Below are 18067 nucleotides of genomic sequence, written 5' to 3'. Positions count from 1 at the left end.
TAATTTTTTTAACTTTATTATAAAAAACGTTGCAAAGAAACAACAAAAATTTCACATACTGAAATTAACCAGACGAAAAGATTATACAACTCAATGAACTTTGTGGTGTTTGTTTTGTTTTGTTTTGAAAACAGAGTTTTTCAGTGTATCTCTGGCTGTCCTATAAGTCACCTTGTAAACTAGGCTGGCCTTGAATTCAGCTCTGGAGTCTCACATTTAATTTTATGTTTTCACAATTGAATATATTTTGATGTAGTCATCCACCAACAAAACCAAAAAGCCTATGACAGTATTAGAAGAAAAGCAATACCCTTTATATCCTTTTTCATAACTGGTGTTCATTACCTGCATTCAGTCCTACCTCAAGCCCTGATAATTGTTAACCTTTCTTGTTCTCTTTTTTCCAGATTCTGCTATGCCCACATGTATGTTGTTTCCCATATATTTTAATAGCAAAGTTATTCATATGAGGGAAAATGTGATTTCTTCTCTCTGATACTGTATGACTGCACTTAATATTATATATTTTGAGTCATCTATTTTCCTGCAGATTTTTATTACACATTTCTCTTCAGCTGGATAATATTCTATTTTATATGTATAGCACTTTTTATTATCCATTCATCTGTTGATAGACAATTAGGTTCATTCCAATACTTTGCTATGTTGAATACGGCAGCTATAAACATGGGGTGTAAATATTCCTACAGTGGGGTATGTCCCTAGGAGCAACATTGCTGAGTCTTATAATAGTTCTATCTTCATTTTTTCAATAACCTCCAAACTGGTTCCCACAATGGCTGTATTAATTTACACTCTCACACACACACCAACAGTTAATGATGGTTCTTTTCTCTCCACATCATCTCTATCATTTATTGTCAGATTGGTTGATGACAGCCATGCTCTGCCTGGGGTGAGGCAGTATTTCAAAGTAGATTTAGTTTGTTTTTCCATGATGGCATTTTAGGGATCCTGAACACTCTTTGCAACATTTATTGGCCATTGTATTTCTCTCTTCACAAAGTTCTATTCAGATCATTTACCCATTTCTTGAATAGCAGTTTTATTTCCTTGGTAATTAATTTGTATAAATCTCAGTAAATGGTAGATATCAGCCCCTCCCCCCCATTTTGTTTTGTTTTGAGGGTACACATCCCATATTTACTTATGACCTGTAATTTTGAAAATATTTCCTCTGTGACACATGAACAACAACAAAAAATGTTGGGGCCTGGTGGTCATGCTTCACACCTTTAATGCCAGCACTTTGTAAGCAGAAGCAGGCAGATCTCTATGAATTCAAGGCTAGCCTCTTCTACAGAGCTAGTTCCAGGATATCCAAATTCTGTCTCAAGGGAAAAATAAAATTGAAGCCCAGTTGCTACAACGAATGTACTATATCCTTATATCTTGTTGAGTGAGGCCTCATGTAGTATATAGGCTCCATTTATGGAATCTGTGCAATGTCCTTGAATCGTGCTTATAAAAAATGCACTCTGAAATGCAAGGACTGGTTGCTGCAACATCTTAGAAATGTGTGTAATTAAGAGAGACAGGAGGATAGATATACAGGAAGATAACAGAATTGGATAGAGAATCCAGAAAGAAAAACAGTAAGTTATGTCCACTTAATAGATAGCAAAGTAGGCAAAAAATCTTGGTTCTTAATACTAAATAACACTTGGTTAAGCACACTAGAAAGTGTGGAACATGGCTAGCATATGTGTCTTGATCATGCCATGAAATTGGTGTTCTAGAGCGTAATATCAGCTTGTAGTCTACTTGTATTTCTCTTTGGTGTTTCCTATCACAGCATTGTTGATTCGTCCATGTGTTTGTTGACACCTGATATCTATTTGTCTCAGAAGAATTGCTGCTCACATCACTCCCTTGGTTAGGATGCTCAGTGGTAACTTCCCAAGCAGTAGATATCAGTGTGTTATCCATGGCCCAGGCCCATCTCACTGTCCCAAACAGGATCCCACTGTGCAGCCCTTTCTGACTGGGAAACTTTACGTAGCACTATGTTGAATGCATCATGAATGTCTTGGGGGCATTGTCTTATAGATGTGCATAAACCATCACATTTCATGCAGAATGAACATTCCTCATGATTGCCTTGCTCTAGTCAGTCCCTGTGAGAGTCGTGACTCTACTCCTATACCCTGAAGCTGCAGTGTTTTAAAGTGGAGATTTGAGGAATAGGCTCTGACAGCCAGGTTTGAATTTCTATCCCTGCCTCATGGCTCAGACAGAATATGTCACCACTTTCCATTTCCAGACAAATAAAGGAAGAATCATAAACACTACTGACCTAAAATCTGTTAGACAATACAGCATAAGTAGTAAAAAGGAACACATTGAGGACTACACATTCAGACACAGTAGCTCAGATTTTCTCCTGAGCCATCCTTCTGTGCTCTTTCATATTTGCAAAGCACTGAAAGGTGGCTATAATTCCCACACACTTTAATATATCCATTTACTCACAGGAAATTTCTGTCACTTCTGAATGGATCCACAGTTACTACACTTACATATACATGCTTACTTGCAACTTAAACATTATTTGGTATGTTTTTGGACTTCCATAAATTTTTACAACTCTTGGGGGGTGAAATATTATTGAAAACTTCTGACATTGTTATTTGTCTAATTCGCCTTATTCCTATATTTTAGTTAAATTTTAGATTATATCAATGTGGCTGATGCAGATTTTTCTATCTGCTTGGTAGTGGCCCAAATAGCCTCATAAAATTAATTACATGAACTATCTATCTCATATATTAATTTCGGCAGCATGCAGTGTTGTTATGCTCCTTGTTACTGAGGAAAAAAGTCCAAAACTTCTACCTATAATGTCAGTTATAATGTCTGCCTACCATACCTACCCATTTGCTATTTAATGGTGTGGCATTGTACCTAGAGTTTAAACATCCCAACTGAGCCTGTTAGAATAGTCATGTAAGACCCAAGTACATACAGGATTGATATGTGTCAGTGTTTTAGCATGATCTACAGGTACAGCATTTAAAACACATTTTGTCATCATGAATTTTCCCCCTAAGACATGTCTGCTGTGATCCTATGTGACATAAACACAGCATCCATAACAGATAGATAACCATGTCCAGACCTTAAATATATTTCTTGTTTCTTATATACTGCTTGTAAGACTATTGTTTCATCCTGTTTTCACAGAGTTAGAAAATCCATTACAGAATGTGACTATGTGAAAGATCATCCTTTTGAATAATTGTTTGCGCTCATTTACATCACTAATTTCCTTAAGTTTCCTTATATCTAGAAAAGTACTCTGTCTGGTACCACTTGGTCATCTGTACTTTTTTGTTTGTTTATTTTCTTTTGGGGACAGGGTTTCTCTGTGTAACAGCCCTAGCTGTCCTGCAATCCACTTTGTAGACCAGGCTGGCCTCCAACTCACAGAGATCTGCCTGCCTCTGCTTCTTGAATGCTGGGATTAAAAGCATGCACCACCACACCCAGTTAAACTGTTTTTTTAATTTCAGGGTCTGTTGACATTCAAGGATGTGACTGTGGACTTCTCCCAGGAGGAGTGGGAATGCCTGGACTCTGCTCAGAGGGCTTTGTACATTGATGTGATGTTGGAGAATTACAGCAACCTGGTCTCCGTGGGTGAGAACATTTTGCTTGTAGAATTCCTAACCCATCTTTTGTTTGTTCTGACTCTTTACACTATAAAATAAGCTCTGATTAGCTGTCTTGGAAACAACAGGAGACTAGGGAAAGCTTGTTAGTAGAAAAAAACTTTATGGTATCTGAAAACAAAAATAAACCCTTTGATTTCTTTTAAGTAAGTCTTTAATCTTAAAAGGAATTGGGTCTTCTGAACTGTACCCTTTCTTGCTGAATAAAAGCTAATTACTGATTCCACAATTAATTGTTTGATCAACCTTGAGGAATTTCATTCTGTTTCTCTGAGAATCCAAGTATCATGAATGAAAATTGTTGACTACTGAGAGCTCTGATTTAGTCGTTGCTCGTTGACCTAAGAGAGAACATAGAGAGACTGTCATTTATCAAATGTTTAATCTTGGGACAAGCCCTATTCATATGACTTGTACTCATTTTCAGAGAACGATTGCATATGTGATCCTGTCCACCAACATGTGAAGACTGAAAAGGAGTCTTGTTAGTGTAATGAGCTTGGCAAAGTGCTTCATGACCTCTCCAAATATGCAATTTATAGAACAAGTGAAACTACAGAAAACTCTAATAACTACAGATGCAGTAACCACAGGGGTGCCTCTATTGACTCATCAAACCCAGACAGACATGAAAGCATGCACACTGGAGATGAACCTTGCAAATCTAAAGACTGTGAAAAATCTTTAAATTTGTGTTCCAACATGACTCAAGATCAGAGACTCTATACTACAAAGAAAGAGCACAGGCAGGGAGAATATCATGACTATTTTACCTCTGTATACAGTCTGTTGCAAAAAACAATCTACCTTGGAGAGACACCACACCAGTGTGGGAAATTCCGGAAATGCTTCAGTACTGCCTTAAGCCTCAGTGTACCCCAGAGAATTTCTCCTGGAGAGAAGCCGCACAAGTGCAACATTTGCAACAAATCCTTTAACCAGTGTGCAAATCTCAAAACATGTCAAAGACTCCATACTGGAGAGAAGCAGTACACATGCAGTGAGTGTGGCAGATCCTTTACTCACTATTCATCGTTTAGGAGGCATCAGAAAATTCATTCTCTAGATATAGTGTATGAGTGTAAGAAATGCAGTAAGTCGTTCCATGAATTATCACATCTTAAAACACATCAGAGAATCCACACTGGTGAGAAGCCTTACAAATGTGAGGTCTGTGACAGATCCTTTACCCAGCGTTCAAGTCTGAAAACACATCAGAGACTTCACACTGGCGAGAAACCTTACAAATGCAAGGAGTGTGGAAAGTCATTTCCTCAGCTGTCAGCATTTCATAGCCATCAGAAAAGGCATACAGGAGAGAAGCCTTACAAATGTAAGGACTGTGACAAGTCCTTTGCCCACTATTGCAATTTCAGGAGACATCAGAAAATGCATACTGCTGAGGAACATTGTAGTTGTCAAGAATGTGGCAAAGTCTTTCATCAGCTTTCACACTTTAGAAGGCATTACAGACTCCATACTGGAGAGAAGCCCTACAAATGTGAGGTATGTGACAAATCCTTTACCCAGGACTCAACCCTTAGAAGACATCGGAAAATTCATAGTGGGGAGAAACCTTACAAATGTATAGAATGTGACAAATCCTTTACCCAGTACTCAACACTTAGAAGACATCAGAAAATTCATACTGGGGAGAAACCTTACAAATGTAAAGAATGTGACAAATTCTTTACTCGGGATACAAATCTTAAAAAGCATCAGGAAGTTCATACTGGAGAGAGACCTTACAGATGTAAGAAATGTGACAAATCTTTTACTAAGTGCTCAACTCTTAGAAACCATCAGAAAATTCATACTGAAGAGAAAAATGCTGTTTTAAATAATGTGACGTAGCATTTATCCAGTATTCCACTTACAAATCACAGCAGTATACATAATAGAAACATATAGCCAGGAGTGGTGGCATACAACTTTAATCCCAGCACTCAGGAAGCTGAGGCAGGAAGTTTTGAGTTTTGTGTTTGAGGCCAGCCTAGTCTTCAGAGCAAGCAAGTTTCAAGTAGCCAGAGCTACACCAAGAAACCCTGTCTCAAAAAACCATAAATAAAGAGTCATAAAGATAAACTTGTGAACCTCTTTAAGAAATATTTAAATCTTAGAGTATCACAAAGTTTATGTTGAAATAAAATTTTGCAAATGAAATAGTGTCTTTTTTATTCTTTCATTTCGTTTGTTTTTGTTTTTTTTCTTTTTATGTTTATGGTTGCTTTACCTGATTGTATTACTGTACATTACATGTATGCCTGTTGCTTTTAGATGTCAGAAGAGGGCATCACATTCCCTGTTGCTATAGCTACAAACAGTTGTGCACGTAAATGTGTCTTGGGAAATGAACCCTGGTCCTCTAGAAGAGAGAACAATGCTACTAACCAGTAAGCCAATGCTTCAACCCCTGGGAAATGCTATAATAAAAATATTTATCTTGTTCAACATCCAAAAATTCATAATAATGCCAGGTGTGGTGATGCATGCCTTCAATCCATGCACTTTGGAGGTAGAGGCCAGTGGAACTCTGTGAGTTCAAGATCAGCCTTATCTACAGACCAAATCCAGAATAGCCAGGGCTACACAAAGAATTCCCAAAAATCTTTTAGAACCAACCAAAACCTTGGGGGTTGGAGAGAGAGGAAAGGAAGGAAGGAAGGAAGGAAGGAAGGAAGGAAGGAAGGAAGGAAGGAAGGAAGGAAGGAAGGAAGGAATAGAAAAGAAAAAAGAAATCCCTGAAAGTATGTGTGAATTCATTTTGAACTACTGAGAAAAGTATGTGGAAGTATTTACTCCAAACTAAATAAAAATGGTACAGCTCCCATTAACTGCCAGTAGACCTTTAAGAAGGAAAGGACTCTTGGGACTCTCCCTCAGCCATGATGAAATGGCAATTACCCAATCTTACATGGCTGCTGTTGTCAGTACTGTACTACCCATTACCAACTACAAGAGGATGCTTCTTTCACCAAGGCTGAGAGTAGTATAAATTGATAATTATAAACACAAATATTTAGATGGCAGATAACAAGATCATTAACAAAACATCTATAGGTTCTGCCTTTGGATTTTTAATTCCCAAGCCATGTTTTTTGACCCTGTTACAGTACTAGGCATGAGTTCCCCTCTATGGAGCAGAGCTCAAATCCAATCAGGAGAGAGGTTGGTTGTGTCCATAAGCAGTAATGCCAGTGTTGCACCAGTGCACACATCCTGGCTTGTTGGTTGGTACTGTAGGATGCAGGGTCCAGGGATAGGTTAGACCATTGACATCTTTTCTTTGCAGGCCTGTGAAACCTGGCCGGCAGGACAGTCCCTGGTAAGTTCTAGATTGCTCTCTCTCTATCATACAACCAAAGTATTTGGTGTCTTCAGCTACACCCTGTACTTATGGTGGCCAAGCAAGAGCACTGGCAATGACCTGTTTTGTTTAGAATGCCTCTGGGGCCTCCCTGACCAGGAAGGCCTAGACAGATAACCAGTACCTGGTACAATGATTTCTGTTTAATACCCATGGTGTCTGGGAACAGCATTATTTACCCATGTATGACCCCTCTGTTCAAAGTTTTAAAAATTGTATTTCCTATTAACTTGTAAGACAGTGGGATTTCATAAGTTTCAGACGTCCTTCCTCTTGGTTGACCATCCCATTCTTCCTCCTTTCTTCCTGTTCCATGTCCAGTTAAACATTTAGTACACATTATCCAGTGCTCATTATTTTATACCACAAGTGTTCTACTATCCTCTATTATTATAATACAAAAATATCCACTTATATTATCTACTTGGGTTGTAAAATGGGTTCCCATGTAGTTTCTTCATGGACATCTCACTTGAGTTGACCTTTTAGCAGCCCCTCTCTTACCACTCCACTACACACTTGAACCATTCTGCCCCCTGAATACCCGCTCTCTCATTTCATATCACCTATATTCTACCTACCACCCTCTCTTCCTGCTTCCTGGCTTCTTGTGTAGTATACTACTTGAACACAAAACAAAAAGGAGTGGTTACTATGTATAAGCTTCCTCTGAGATTCAACTCTTTCATCTTGGAGGAAGGCCCTGAAAAGTCGGGATATTAAAAGAAAGGTAAAGGAATGGGATGCTCTAGTGAGAGGTAAAATACTTCATTCTGCAGAGAAAATCACGAAGCTTAGAAATAGACAACTTAATAGCTTCTGGAAGTTGCAGAACTTGGCAAGATTCACTAGTGCTCCCCTACCTCATAAGCATATATATAATCAGTAAGGACTGCTGACACTGTCAGACAAGCTGAGCTGTACAGAAGATGCTCAGAACAACCATGGAGCAGACACAGTCAAGCTGCCTGGACCCGACAAGACAGGACAATCTGACTGGAGGAGGTAGTGAGTGGCTTGAAAGACACTTCCGACCTCCCTTGAGCTGCCTGCAAGCTGTGCAGAGATCCCCAGGTTTCCAGCTTCATTAGTCATCACCCACAGAGTGTCATAATGCAGCTGTCATAAGTCCTTTATGTTTCTCTAAGTAACCCCTCACCCACACTCCTGCAAGTTACCCAAAAAAAAAACTCACGGTTCGCTGTGCTTAGGGATGACTCAGTGGTTAAGAGCACTGTCTGCTCTTTCAGAAGATTCACTTAGAATCCCAGCACTCTTACACAGGCACTCAATCTGTAACCTCAAATCCAGGGCATCCAGCATACTCTTCTGGCCTCTGTGGGCACCAGAAACACACATGGTGCACAGACATGCATGCAGACAAAACACCTCTATAAAGATAAAGGAGCCTCACTATTTATCACGTTGGACTCCATTGGTTTCCCAATTTTGGTTTGTCATTGGTTCCTTATCTGTGATAAGTAGATGTTCATCATTGTTTCCACAGGAGGAGTGTCACACATCTGTTCTGTAATTAGGGTCACAGCAGTTTTCTTACTTTCATTTTTTCTTTTTTTTTTCTTTTTTGAGATCATCTAGACTGATTTTAAAAGTTCATCTTCTACTTCTCAGTCCCAGACCAGTGTATGACCTCCTTTCCCCACATTTATGCCTATGTTAGTTATCATTTCTATTCCTGATTTGGCCATTCTAACTAAGGTGACATGGGAGCTTAAAGGAGCCCTACTCTGTATTTTCTGATAGATATAAAACCTTTTTCTTTAGTTTGGGTTTGTTGTTTGTTCCTTTGTTTTATCTTTGCTTTTGTTTTTACTGTTTCAGTTTTGAGATTATTATATAATTATATTACTTTATCTTTTGATTTCCTCCCACAAATCCTCCCATATACCCCTCTCTGATCTCTTTCAAATTCATGGCCTCTTTTTTCATTAATTGTTATTGCACACTGATATATACATGTAGATACATATATATTTCTCAATAACCTACTCTCCTCATACGATGTTACTTCCATGTATGTTTTCAATGCTTACCATTTGGTATTAGATAATCAGTTGGTTTGCCCTTCTCTGAGAGACACCATTTCTCCTGCTCCCAGCATTCCCCAGTTGCCTGTAGTTCCCTGTGTGTGGTTGAGGGCTTGTGGGCTTCCCCCATCCACTTTGGCATGTCCATTGTTGTTGTCCTTGATCAGTTCCCGTTGGGCAGTCATGTTGGAAAGATTTTATGGGTGTTGATTCTGGTCTTACTAGGAAACACAACTCCACAGCAAACTCCTTGATCTTCTGGCTCTTACAATCTTTCTACCCCCTCTTCAAAAATATTCCTTTAGCCTTAGTTACAGGAGTGTTTTGTAGATGTAATCCAATGAGTGGCGTCCACAACTCTGCATTTGATTAGTTGTGAGGTTTTTTTGTTTGTTTGTTTGTTTGTTTGTTTGTTTGTTTGTTTTTGTAGTGGCCTCTGTCTGTTGCAAAGAGAAGGTTCCTGATGAGGGGTGAAGACTATGCTTATTTGTGGTCACAGGGAAAAATATTTAGATTCTTGTTAGGGATTACGCTGGTTTAATAAAGTGGTGGTTGCAGGTTCTCCTCCAAGATTCACCACTTCACCAGCACCAGTCATCCAACTAGAGAGCTGTTTCTTACCACGAAGTTATGCTTGCCACTGCTGCACCCTTAGGGCAGTTGTGCCAGGATGATCATTGATGTGGTTCATAGGCATCATAGCTGGTTAGGACTGTTGTTTAGCTCCCTCCTCTGGGAGTTTATATGGTGCTTCTGGTGCCATGAAAGCTATTTCTCGGGAAGGACTTGACTTTATTTTAAGACAGGGTCTCTCTGTGTATTGCCAGCTGTCCTAGACTCAATATGCACACCAGGCTGCCACTGAATTCAGAGTTCCCCTTGCCCCTGCCTCCTGTGTGCTGGGGTTCAAAGGCTTGCATGACCTTGCCCAACTATATATAACTTGTTGTTATCCATTTCATAACTTTTTTATGAACATCATAACTTTTTGTTACCCATGTGATAACAATTACCAAGTTAACTGCACAGCCTACTTGAAATGAGTTAAAAAGTGGATCTTGGAGTTGGGGATTTAGCTCAGTGGTAGAGCATTTGCCTAGCAAGCACAAAGCCCTGGGTTCGGTCCTCAGCTCCGACAAAAAAAAAAAAAAAAGTGGATCTTATGTCTACTAACATTAAGACTTCTATTCTACTGAGTTGGAAACTAATGGAAACTATTTCTAATGGAAATAGATGAGTTTCCAGGTGCATACAACATACCTACCAAATGTCAACAACATGATATAAATAATGTAAACAGAAGTACAAGTAGCCATGAGACTGAAGCAGGAATAAAATGCCCCCTTAAGACAACCTCATGACCAGATTGACAGGATTCCATCAGAACTACAAAGAAGAACAGCAAAGCTACTTAAAATACTTCTTGACACATAAAGGAAGACTTCCTGATCTTAGTATTACCTGATATTAAACCAGGCACTGATACAACCAAAAAGAAATTACAGACTGAGCTGGTCATTTAAAAAAAAATATTATTAGTTCTGTGTGTGTGTGTCTCAAACACTGCCCACTCTCACCTCCTACCTCCCTACTATCCTGGTTCACAATTCCAACAAATCTCTGTTGTGTTCATCTCCATTCAGTTTGCTTTGGGCCCCACTGAGATTAACCAGGGCCATCTGTGAGACTGTGGGTTTACAGATATGTGTCAGAAACTGGTTGGCTCAGCAGAGGACTGCAGCTAAAGGCAGTGATTCTTCTACAATGCATCTATTGCCAACATTTGAGAGGTAAAGGGTGTGCCCTGTGAGCCTTTCCCTTTCCTAGACTGATTGTGGTCTAGTGTGAGGTCCATGCAGGTCAGTACAGCTGCTGTTGGTTACTGATTACAACAGCTGTGTGGAGTCTAGAGAAGGGCATGTCTTAGCCCTTCCTCCTCTTTCTCTTCTTATTTATTTTCCACCTCTTCATACTCAACACTCCCAGAGCCACAGATGGGACGGTGTAACTGACATTTTTAGGACTGGGACCACAAACCTTATTTTCTTCAACAAGAACAGCTAACAGTCTGTGCAATCAGCATTACATTTTTCCGCCAAAGAAATTTTTTCAGTTGTATCTCAAAGCACCTTTAGCGTGAGTTACAGAAGACAAACTTGTTTCTGAGTTAATAAAATGGCAAGGCTACTATCTAGTAGGGAGAGCAGTACAGCGCGGGATGTACTTAGCCCTGGGCTGTTAGCAATGGACTAATCACTGATTTCTTGAGACACCTAATTCTTTTCAAAATCCAAGTTCCTGAAAGGTCTCTCCCCAAGGCTCTATTGCAGTATTTGGTTTTGGCTTGTCATGTTTGTGTTGGCGATGGGACGCTGGCATCTGCATTTAGCGGGTTATATTTTCTGTAAATTGAAGCCCAGGAGTCATGTAGTCAAGTCGAGGTTCGGCGGCCTGTGTTTCATCTGAAGGGCTCGGAACTCACTGTAGGGGTCAGATATCGGGGTGCAGCGTCCTCCTAGATGCAGTCCTGGTCCAGGCTGGCAGCGAGCATGTGGGGAGGCTGTGCAGAGCGGGTCCAGGGCAGCCTGACAGCTGGAGCTGGGTGGAAGGCAGCCTGAGACCGAGTGGGAGGGACCGGGCTCACAGAGGCGGGGACACTCACCCGGAAATAGCGGTTGGAGGAGGTTATTGGCCGTTGATGAGGCAGTGGAGGGGTGTATAGAGGAGTAACATAACGGAAGCTGGGAAGGGGCGCTACTGAGGCAGGTTAATTGGGCGGAGGAGCCGAAGCCAGAAGTGCCAAGTGCCGGTTCCCTGTCGCTGCTCCAGGTCCTGCACGGTGGGAAACCGCGTGGTGCAGACCTGGGTGCGGAGGACACGGCGGGGTGTCGCGGGGACCCGAAACCTCCCCGGAGCCGCAGTCTCCGCGGGGCGGCCTGGGAAAGTCACCAGTCAGCAGCGCAGTAGCGGGAACCGCAGCCCGGCGGCCCTGGAACCTCCCAGGTCAGAGGAGCTGCGGGGCTGGGACACGGGAGGGGAGGGACCGGGGTGCGAGCAGTTTCTCTGCTGTTCATGAGGAAGCCGGCTCTGAAGTTCTGCTGTGGTTGTCTTTCCCTTGGTGTATGGAATAAGCCTGGTTTTGTTTTTTTTTTAATTGATCTTCTGATTACCAAAATAGTCTTGTAAGAATAATATAATCGAATTTTTGAATTTATCTTTTGAGATTTGCAAACACGATTCTCTTTGCTTTGCTGGAAAGGAAAAAGCTCTTGAAATCTACATTCATCCACGCTAAATCCCGTGTATTAGTCATGAAAAGAAGCAAGGTTTTTTTTTCAGAGCAAGGGCATCTTTGCAGTCGGGAGACAAGAAATAACAAACACAAAGTCACTCCAGGCAACAACGCTCACACAGATTTATTGGAGACACAGAACAGTGGTTGCCCCTGTAAGGAATGAGACATCAGAGGGCTGAGTGGAGGGTCGGCTTTTATAGTGTCTTTGTAGTGTGTGCTGTGACCTAGTGGAAAAGTACATTGGAGCCGGAAGTATTGCTTGGCGATGAAGGCTGAAACATTGGCCATTAACAGGGACTCAGGGTGGAATTTCCAAGACTCTTGAGTCTCTGGGCAGGCCAGGGACAGAGGATTTTCCACTGGCCGACTGTTACCCTGCAGAAATGCCTGCAGATTGAAGTGAATCAGGTGTGTGTGGTGTGTGTGTGTGTGTGTGTGTGTGTGGTGTGTGTGTGTGTGTGTTGCCAGTTCCCCTTGTATGGTTGTAAACTAAACTTTTTACTCACCATTAATTTTCTGTCTGAGATATATGCACAGAGAAACCTATCTCAAAACAAAACAAAATAAAAAGACAAAAACAAAAAAGAAAAAACATTATAGAGTAGGATGTTATTAGAAAGTGTCTTTTGAATACTTATAACAACTCATCTACATCAGAAAAATGTCTACAATAGTCTTTTGTCTCCTCAGTTCAAGAAAAGCACTCCTGTCCATGGACACATAACCAAACTGTTATTTTTGGTTCTTGTGTTTGCTGTGTTTGAGACCTGAACTCACAGTGTTGCTCTGTCTGGCCCAAACTCATCCATGTAGACCAGGCTGGTCTGGAACTCACAGAGTTCCACCCACCTGTTTCTGCCAAGTGCTAGGATTTAAAAGTGTGCACCAACACAACCTTTCTTTTTTGTGATCTGTTGACAGCCAGTGGTGTGACTGTGGACTTCTCCCAGGAGGAGGGGCAATGCCTGACCCTTCCCTAGGGGCTTTGTGCAGAGACTGAATGTTGCAGAATTTCAGCATTTTGATTTCTGTGGTTGAGAATAGTTTTCTTATAGTCTCCCTTGCTCTTGCTCAGGGTTCCTGGGAAAACTGTTGTGTTGACCTGTGTAACATCTCACAGAGTAAAGTCCTCAGGGGAACAATTTCATGTTCATTTCAGAAAAATTTCATGAAATGTTCTCTTCTTGTGAGTCCTTTTCAGAAGTGTAGGGCTTCTATCATATCTGGCCCTGATAAATTCAGAACCTCACTAGTGTATGATATTCTCATCCCAATCATTCAGTTCCATTTCTGCCCCTGAGATTTGAATGAACTGTGATTAGAAGTGGCATTCAAGTTACACTAACTGAAAATGCCTTCTAAATATTTTCAGTATTCTGACCCTGCATGACAATTGGGAATCACTTGTAGATTCCTCTTCATCTACTGAGCACAATATTGTGTTAGAAATCCAGGTGCTCTCTGAAGAATCTCACTGATCACCCAGACCTGCTCACAGCAGAACAAAGAGGCCTGGAAGATGGAGAAAGAGGAGACAGTAGCTAAGGCTCTAGGTATTTGGAGGGATTGGTGAAGATTGATTCCAAGGGGTTCAAATGAATGTGGTAGTGGGACATGAAATAGCTTAGAAATATTTCTAGAGACTTCCACTGAGAAAAATGTCACAATTATCGTATTGCAGGTATGACAACAGGTTCTACAGAAGAATTCATACTAGGAGGCAAATACAATTGTATTTGACTAAGCACGTGAGTGATGCTGCCTTTTTTCCATGCATATCACTGATCATGTCTTCAAACCAATATTAATTTGCTTTCATTTCTATGATTTTAATATATTATAAATGATGAAAATTAATACCTCTAGGTTTATTTATTATTTTAAGAAATTTTGTATTTTGATATTCTAGCACATTCTCTACCTTTTAGTGTTAATGTTTCCATTTCTGAAAATAATGCCAGCATAGATTTATAAGAAATCAGGAAGTGTATTTACAGACTGTTAAACTCGGTCTATACTGTCTCCCCGTGGAGATCTCCTGTTGTCTGTTGTCATGACAGTTCTAAGTGGTTTCCATTGCTGTAACTGTAACAGACGGTGAGATCACCTCAAAGTTGGATCCTCTTAGCATTTCCTGTCTCTTTGCTGTTCCTTTGTACTTTCACGACTGCTTTCCGTATAATATGCAAATAGAATTGTAATGGGAATTGCTTTGAGTTGTAAGAAAACCGACCTCTGTTGTTTGAATCTTAGATGGTGTTTTAATTCAAAAAAAAAAAGAAAGGAAAAAAAAAAACCCATAGCGAGATATCAGGGTGAAAGCTGAGAGATCAGAGAATCCGAGCAGCCAGCCACTACTTGTTGCCTCTATGAATTCCTCAGCCTAAGAGAGTTCCCGTTTCCTCACACCTTCTATACCTTTCTCTGCCCTGCCGTATTACTTCCTGGGATTAAAGGCATGTGTGCTTCCCAAACAAAGACATGAGATCTCAAGTGCTGAGATTAAAGGTGTGTGCCACCACTGCCTTGCTCTGTTTCTAATCTAGTGGCTGGCTCTGTCCTCTGAATCCCAGGCATGTTTATTACGGTACACAATATATCACCATAGACCTCCTTCTAGGTTGTCTTCTTGTGTTTGAAGAGAACTTGAGGCAGTGTGACAGTTTTCACATGTTTTCTGTCTCCTGTGGATGTCTGCATCCAGGTTTTGTGACATGCACCTCCTGTTGACAAAAGAACATTCTATCTAATGGGCCATCTCAACATTTGCTAATTATTTGTTCTGTATTTTGATGCTTTTGTCTTGATTTTTCTGTCACTATTATAGTTATGATCATCAGTCTTCTTTACTGCTGTCCATAGTCATGGCATTGTTTTAAAACACTCCTTCTTTCTCAGTATCTTGTGTTTATAGATATGAAATGAATTTTTGGTATAAAATATATGCTTTAATCTCAGCTGTTATTTTTCTTTCTTTTTTTGAATGCTGTAGTATGTTTACATCTATTGCTTATGGAACATTATTGAAAGACCCCCTGAAGGCAGTCTTCCCTCAGGAGAGACCCTCGCCCAAGGAACACACCGACACAGTCTCTCAAGAAGCTCAAGGGACTGGCGCGCCCAGGGGCTGGAGCAGAGGGTTTTTATAGGGTCGGGCATGGGTATAGAAGCAAGAAGCCCGGTTACAGGGTTTTGATTGGATGATGCAAATGAGGCCAGTTCTGATTGGATGATTCATATGAGGCCAGGTTCAAACCCAGGTCAGCTCGTGGTTTCTCCCCGAGCTCGCCCACGCCTAGCTTCTGTCTAGGGTACAGGGTGTTTTCCTGACCTTTTTCTGACCTTTTAGTTCCTCGCTCTGGGGCCAGGTGGCTAACTGAACTCCTCGGTACCTCTCAGGCTTTATTCAAAAGCAGCTGAGCTAAGCTATGTTAGGCGGGGAGGCTGGGGGTCTTTCAATTATCAGTTTGAATTTCAAGAAATTACTGAAAGAAATGCATTTGTTATTGTTTAGGAACAGGAGTGTGGACACTGACTAGGCAGAGCTGGAATCTCTGTACATTAAGTTTATATTATCTTATGATCTACACTCTAGAGCTTTTTATTATATTATTTATTATACATATTGGCCCAGTCTGTTCAATCCATTTCCTTCTTTATTGATTGTATTATTATTTGCTTCCTTTGTAAGTTTTCTTTGATAGATTCTGGGTTTTCATCCATCGTACTATAAATAGGTAGCTAATAAATCTATCTGCTGTGTAGGCTCTCTCTTCATACATTTAATTATTACCATTTCCCTGGACATTTTTAACTTTACACAGTACTATTTATCAGTTCCTGCTCTTCTAACAAGTGTTGCCCCTTTGTGTTGCTCTGCAGGCTTCACTGTTTCAGATCACAGATGAAGGTCTGACATTCATTGTATGGTAGGAGAGTTTGAATCCAGGTTCATGTTTTTATATGCAGATGATACTTTTCCCAATGTCACTGTTTGAAGAGACTATAGATAGCTTCTGCAACACGTGTTTGTTGTATTTTGATGGCATTCACGGGGTCATTGCTATTGAGCACGTTCTGGATCTGCTGCTGTAGTACATTGGGCTGTTTGTCTGTCTTCTCCACTCCCATGATGCTGTTAGTTATGTGGCCCTGCAGTGTCATCTGGAATCACACCAGGATGGTTCCAGCATTGTAACATTTCCCTAGGGCTGCTCTGTACCCAGGGAATTTGTGCATCAATACAATTTCTAGTTTCTCTTTACTATTTCTATGAAGTATGTTGTGGAATGTTCAAATATCATGCAGTTTGAACTGACTATATAAACCACTTTCAGAAATACTGCAAGCTTCATAATATTATGTCCTCTTCCATCTGTATAAGTCATTTTTCCATGTTCTAGTTATCATTTTCTTCTGTTTCTTCAGTGAATCAGTTTTCATTATAGAGCTCTTCCATCTCTTTGGTTAATTCATTCAGGGGAATTTTATTTTGTACTCTCTCTCTCTCTCTCTCTCTCTCTTATTTTACTATTCAGTTTTCTAAAGATAGATTTGTATATTTTATGTTTATGAGTGTTTGTTTCCTGAATGGCTATATATCATGTGCATCCTAAAGTTGGAGTTTGGGTTTGTAAAAGAACAACAGGAGCTTGTAACCCTTGAACCATCTCTCTATTCTAATATTAAGTTTATCATGTGCATAGCAATAATAGAAAATGTTAGATTCTATTGTTTATATTTATGCACATGATCCAAAATCTTGACTTTACTGAAGCATTTATTTTTCTTTAACTGCTGTTGTATATTTGTGTGTATCCATAAACATAAAAATACAACATACTCAGTCTGTATGTTTTCAGGGATGTACAGTTGGTATTGGATAAACACATGCTGCATTCTTCTGGGAAAGATTATTTCACCAGATCTCAGAATCCTTTAGTGTTTAACTAGGGTTGAGGCCTAGTTTCTCCCTTCCATGTCAGCATGTCTCTTGGTGTTGTCCTTGTTCAGCTCATGTTTAGGCAGCCATATTTGTATGATTTCATGTGTGTAGCTTCTCTGGCATTTCTAGGAAACACAATGTCACAGCAAACATCCTGTTCCTCTGGCTCTTCCACTATTCCCACCCCTCTTTCTCAGTTTTCCCTGAGCCTGAGGTGAAGGAGTTCTGTTCCTTATATGTTAGTTGAGACAGAGCATCACAACTCTGCATTTTCAGTGATTGTGGTTTTCTGTAATAATCTTTATGTGTTGCTAAAAGAATTTTTCTTGATGAGGTGTGAGAACTTCATTTATCTGTGTGAATAAGGAAAATACTCAGAATGCAGTTAGGGATTATGCTGATTTAGTAAAATAGTGATTGTAGGTTCTCCTCCAAGATCCATGCCTTTACTAGCTCTAGGGAAACTAGCTAGGTTTCCAATACCAGGCACATTTTCCCTCTTGTTAAGAGGGTCTTAATGCAATAAGAAGCTGTTGGTTACCACCAAGGTCTGTGTGCCACTCTTACACCCTTAGGGCTATCATGCAGTGCAGATCATTGGTGTGGTTCATGGGTGTCCTAGCTGGGTAGGACGGTTGACTGGCTCCCTCCTTTGGAAGCTTGAATGTTGCCTTCTAGTACCATGAAAGCTAGTCCCCAGGAAGGAGGCTTTAAGGTCAT

General features: G+C 40.4%; 2 long non-coding RNA genes and 1 pseudogene across 3 annotated transcripts; 2 read left to right on the top strand and 1 right to left on the bottom strand.

The window, feature by feature from the left end:
• The window catches only part of LOC131894185 (zinc finger protein 54-like), a 30083-nt pseudogene that overhangs the window by 165 nt on the left and 11851 nt on the right, over nucleotides 1-18067 (top strand).
• Nucleotides 114-12033, bottom strand: LOC131894194 (uncharacterized). Of its 2 annotated transcripts, none has more exons than XR_009374867.1 (3): nucleotides 9114-12033; nucleotides 7641-7762; nucleotides 114-4033 (listed from the first exon to the last, which is right to left on the bottom strand). It is a non-coding gene; the product is annotated as an uncharacterized LOC131894194 (long non-coding RNA). The 2 variants fall into 2 exon arrangements; XR_009374866.1 differs by lacking the exon at nucleotides 9114-12033 and adding an exon at nucleotides 7923-9095.
• On the top strand, nucleotides 11741-15490 carry LOC131894204 (uncharacterized). The gene is made up of 3 exons (XR_009374871.1): nucleotides 11741-12110; nucleotides 13849-13955; nucleotides 15395-15490. It is a non-coding gene; the product is annotated as an uncharacterized LOC131894204 (long non-coding RNA).

The sequence above is a fragment of the Peromyscus eremicus genome, chromosome 1 (genome assembly GCF_949786415.1).
Source record: "Peromyscus eremicus chromosome 1, PerEre_H2_v1, whole genome shotgun sequence".
NCBI classification, from domain to species: Eukaryota; Metazoa; Chordata; class Mammalia; order Rodentia; family Cricetidae; genus Peromyscus; species Peromyscus eremicus.
This window is presented reverse-complemented; position numbering and strand designations above follow the sequence as displayed.